The sequence below is a fragment of the Triticum aestivum genome, chromosome 7D (genome assembly GCF_018294505.1).
Source record: "Triticum aestivum cultivar Chinese Spring chromosome 7D, IWGSC CS RefSeq v2.1, whole genome shotgun sequence".
Lineage (NCBI taxonomy): Eukaryota > Viridiplantae > Streptophyta > Magnoliopsida > Poales > Poaceae > Triticum > Triticum aestivum.
This window is the reverse complement of record NC_057814.1, coordinates 551,518,763-551,524,130: the sequence shown is the minus strand read 5'-3', so window position 1 is coordinate 551,524,130 and position 5,368 is coordinate 551,518,763. Positions and strand designations below refer to the sequence as shown.

Below are 5,368 nucleotides of genomic sequence, written 5' to 3'. Positions count from 1 at the left end.
TTTTTTTTCTGTGAAAAAAACTACTCGTAAAAGTCGTTTTATGGGATGGCCATATGATTTAAGGGGAGGTTGTCTAACACCTACTTTCTCAGTTTCAGTAAAACTTCTTCTCCTAAACTCTTTTTTTCTATTTCCCATTAAACTACGCTGAGGCCCGCGGATGCTTGCTTCTGTAAACGGTAGTTTTTTTAAGGATACGGGAGCTAGCTATTAGAGTTGCTCTTAAGACCTGCTGATGCTTGTAATTTTATTTTAGAACTCATGATTTACCAACAAGTGAATCTTGAGTTCCCTGGCCGTTGCAGCCCTTGCAGGGACATGTTATCTGTTAAGAAGGTTGGCTATTGTAACAGCAGAAAATCTGCACTATTTGCAGCGAGTAGCAAGACAAGAGCTTCTGCTTGAAGAGGAGAGGAGGCGATGCCGGTGCTTATATAAGCTTGAACCATCCCTGTGATGTTACTTTGTCCCTCGGAGAATTGGAAATACACGCCTAAACCTTTTGCAATGGTTCCTTTCCTTCCAGGAATTTGGAGTTCTTCCAAGAGGCATCAGAGAACACCTTAGTGGTAAGGGAGCATTTCCCTGGCCCCAGTTTTGAAGGCTTTTCGTGTTGCAGAAGCTTGTTCTTCAGCCTCACATGTAGCTTCATGGAACGCGCCGACAGCACCATGCTCGCGAGCCGGTCCAGCTTCTCACCACCGGCAAACAATCCCCGTAGCACCAGTGCTGCCGCCTCTTCTCCCCCGCCCTGCCAGGGGAAAATTTTGGGGACTTACATATAGCGATTCTGAGTTTGATGCCACCCTATAAATTACAGTGATCGTCCTTCCAAATATGAAGGGTGAGATTCGGCGAACCTGCTACACTATTGTGACCTGACCCAGGCACCCAGAAAGCCAAAAACGACACGGGCTGCGACGGCCATGGCCAACGTCCCCGTCGTCACACACCAGTGACTCGCCGAGCAGTCCTCCTCCTCCGGAGGCATTATCTGCACCTCTAGGTCAGTAGAAACTTCATGCACAAAGTGGATAAAAGCTCTTACTCACCTAGTGTGGATAAAAGCGATTCATGAGCACTTGATGGCAAATGTGGATTGTACCTACAAATTTGTTCTTTCCGATTTCGTTATTACTTTTCAGATGCAAAAGGAGACAATTAATCGACGTGCTGATGCGGTCTCTTCTATAAGGCTTTTTTGCATAATAATAATAAATGTTAATATGTGAGAATAGATGGGGGCGGCGTGCAGACCATACGCACTGTCACAGTGTCGTATATGGATGCTACTCTGCTCGTCCATCTCAACGAGAAAACAACAAAAATACTCATTCAAGAAAAACTGGACATGCCTGACATAATAATACAATATAAATATATATACGAAAACCTGAAGGACGTCAACATGATTGCGGTGTAGAGGCAAGAATTTAAGGAAACCAGTTCACAGGGATCACACCAATGAGACAATCCCTTTTGTCATAATGTTGCTGATCACATCACGTAGGTCGATCATCAATGCAACCGGCACTTCATACAAGAAATGAGACGAGGAGCGGCCATCTGAAATGTGGTAAAAGGTGTATGTTCTCCACAAAACTGTGATTTAAAAATCTATAGCTGACAGGTTCAAATTTTCAGAAGAAAACAGAAGGGAGCAAAGCTCTGCTACTAAGAAAGAAGCCAAATCCAACTCAAGCATAAGAACCAGATCACTGTACCAAAAAAATAACAATAGCATACTGAAGAAACAGAACTGTGCTAAGAACCAAACTGCACGACTACCCAAGTAGCCCTGATAAGAAAACATCTCCACACAACAAAGAGCAGGACGAAGTTGGTACCACAAGAAATTTTACTTCAGAGTAAACTCAAATTGCATACAGAGCAGTGAATATCAAACTACTAACCTGAGCAAAGATCCAAACTAACCATTCCAACGACCAAAAGTCCCACGACTAACTCCTATTGGTAGAGGGCATATCTCTCACACTGTCTTACAAAAGTATCCACTAAAAGATATTGAATAAGACTGCATCTCTCATATTTCTAGATGGCCTGCCAATGCTTCACTAATTCTCTAGTAGCACAAATAATTAGCATTTTAAATTGCAGCCAGTGCCATTCACACTACTTAACAATGAGAAATGAAAGTAAACGGGGAAGAAGTAGCACAGATGTATAGCATAGATACTCCAACAAAAGGCACCAGATGGTAGTAAAAGTGCGAGCACAGCCATATAAATTGTTCAGTTCTACTGGTATTATAAAGCAAGAACTAGAACCATATGCTCATAAAGGATGGACAATCCAAAGGCATACATGGCAAACTAGAAGTACAATACAAACCACTTTAAAGCCCTATGAAGAATGAAGGCTCCTCATCCAAACCACCTTCTTCTTGCACCTCACCATACGGAAGTGGAATCATGCTCTCCTGAAAGTACTGATTAGTGAAGTATACTGAATACGTTCCCCCTTTAATTTCGTAATATCCCAAAAACTTTCCGTCAATGTCACAGTGCAAAAGATAGTCAGGACTGTCCAATGGATTGTGACAACAGATCAGCAGCTCACGCTGGTTAAGCAGTGCCATCTTAGAAATATAGTCGAATAGTGGTGATGTCTTCATCGCTAACAAGTTAATCCGGTACTTCAAGGCCCAGGCCTCAGCCTTATAGTCTTGCATCACCCAAATCTCTATGTAGGCATCATTTTTGCTGCATGAAGCAAGCTTGCCATCCATCTCTAACAACGACAACCGTTGGCCCAACTGGTCAGGACTGCGCATCCACCGGAACGTCTCAGTTACTGTGTCAAACACCATAATGTCCACGGCAGTCTCCGTGTAGATTCCTGTTAACCAGTGCAGGCTGCCGCGGTGGTTGACTTGTGAACTATAGCAGGAATCAAAAGCCCCTTCGCGCCTATATTTTGGTAAACGCCATGACACTGACAGCCGTCTGATCATTCTCGGCTTGTCAGATCCTACCGAGAGAATGTAGCCACGTTCGCAGCCATGCGAGAACCAGAGCACCTGGTATTCCCCAGATGGATGATGCCGGTAAAAGCCAGCTATGTAGATGCAGGACCCCCCTGGCTATGACGATGGAACTCGAGGTTGTGGTAGCGGAGCACATCTGCGAGTGGCCGGATTGCAGATCCAGAAATGGGATCCATCGGACAAGATGAGAAAGCCATCACAGGCTCCCAGGAGATTATGGAACTTAGAGTGTTGAATGATTGGCCAGAGTTTTTGATCAGAGGCTCCGACAACATTGTCACGGAAGACAACGAAGGTGACTCCTTCCTGCCCAGGGATATCCTGGTTGATAACAGGGAGCGACGGCTGGCGTAGGCAGTTGTCGAGCATGAACTTGTCGGTGGAGGTGGCACTGCACCACAACTTGCGGACAGCGCGGCAGCGAAGAACGTCCTTTGGTGGCAACCGGATGAGGATCTCTTCGATGACAATCCACTCGGGGAGGTCGTCAAGGACGGTCCCACGGCTTCTTTTCGTCATGGTGATTGGCTGCCGACGGTATTCCATCAGACCTAAAGGAAAGAAAAAAAAAGGATGATTGAGCTTATCCATACCCCTAAATTCAACTTGGCAAGCACAGAACAGTAGTATCTGGCACACTTCAGAGAGATAATGTGATCCCATATATTCATACGGTCTACGGCAGAGTACTACTATGAAGAATCTACTGTATAAAAAAGCAGCCAGGCATGAGACATAAATCAAAACTGTGAATTAGCTTGAGTTTTGCAATTGTCATCCGAATCCTACATAATAAGCAGAAAATCATGTAGCAGATATGCCGGCAGTTTTCTCATTACGTGATGCAATCACAACAATAGTTCATATGTTTCATATGCTTGTTGACAAATCAATTGCCATAAAAGGAGAGGCAGACATTGATTTATTTATTATTCAGCATTCTATTTAAATGTAAAATTATTTACTGCAAGAACACATCAGTAACTGAATACAAGGTTAAAGGAATAAACCAAATGCTTCATATGCTTGTTGTGATCACATCATAGTTCTAGTGACGTCAGATGATATGTCATCGACCAAAATGTGTGCATTGTAATCAAATATCCATGCATTATGCACCAATCAGGTAGCCGAACTTTTAATCCTTGTTGACTAATCTGCAATATTGTCTACCTATTGCCCAGGTGTTGTGTTTGCATCAGCCATCAGGTAATGGGGGAGGAGACTGGGGTCCCCAAATCAGAGCGTCTATGGACTAATAATAGTGGCTTCTTTTCTACCGTGTTGCTCATAACTTAAATCTAATATATAATTGGTAAAAAAAAAACAAGGTGAATTTGTGGGGGGGTTTCCAAGTGCAGTTCGTCTTACCAGTACGAGAGCATTGGGCGCCTCCTCCCGCTCCGCCGCTGCACGCGTCGCCGTCGCGAGGAAGGACGGCGGCGACGCTCCCCGGAGCGGGGCGTACGAGAGCTCACTCGTCGCCGACAGATATGGGGAGGGGGGCGAGGAGGAGAGTGCGGCGAGGGCTATCGGAGGATCTGCTCGCTGCTGCGCCGGCGGGGGAGAGGAGAGTGAGGGGACGACGGGGCCAGGGCCGGAGTGCGCTGGGGAGGCCCGTGCGAGTGGGTCGCAGGGCAGCTATGACTCCAAGTACAGACCGGATGCTTGTTAGCACTTAGCACTAGGTCGCGAAGAGAAGCATGGCTAGAAGGCCGATCGGGATCTTCAAGTACAGAAGACAGGAGCGTGGAAAACTTTATGGAAAGTGCAGGTCCCAGCAAAAATCCGTATGTTTCTGTGGAGATTATCTAAACACTCTATACCAACGAATGATGTACGAGCACACCGATATATGACAGATTCAAGTTCGTGCGGTATGTGTGGGCACCCGGATTCATGGAGACACTCCTTGTTACAGTGCACAATGTCACGCTGCACATGGGCTTTGGTGGATGATGAGTTGTTGCAATAGTTAGCAGACATTTCAGAACCAAATGCGAAGCAATGGCTCTTTACTCTTAGGGAGCTACTACCACACGATCAATTTATCAAACTATCGGTGACCTTATGGGCTGCGCGCCGGAAAGCCATCCATGAGGGCATCTTCCAGAGCCCCCAGAGCATTTATGGGTTTATATGCAGGTTTATTGGAGAGCTTGATCTAATTAAGGAACCAGCGCAACAAAACTCAAGACGAGGGGCAGCAACAGTGCAGGCTGGTGTCCAGCGCCCAAAACGCCCTCCGTCGGGCTTTGCAAAAATCCATGTCGACGCTGTTTGTCGTCGTGGTACAGGGCGGCAGTGTGTAGAGATGCAAATGGTAACTTTCTGGGAAGCTCAGTCTTGTGTATAGCAGGA

The 5,368-nt window shown here is 45.8% G+C and overlaps 1 long non-coding RNA gene across 1 annotated transcript; it reads right to left on the bottom strand.

Annotated features, from left to right (window-relative positions):
- Positions 1-2,462: 2,462 nt before the first annotated feature.
- LOC123170273 (uncharacterized) lies at positions 2,463-4,719 on the bottom strand. Its single transcript, XR_006485120.1, has 2 exons — positions 4,379-4,719; positions 2,463-3,558 (listed from the first exon to the last, which is right to left on the bottom strand). It is a non-coding gene; the product is annotated as an uncharacterized lncRNA (long non-coding RNA).
- Between the last annotated feature and the right edge of the window lie 649 nt (positions 4,720-5,368).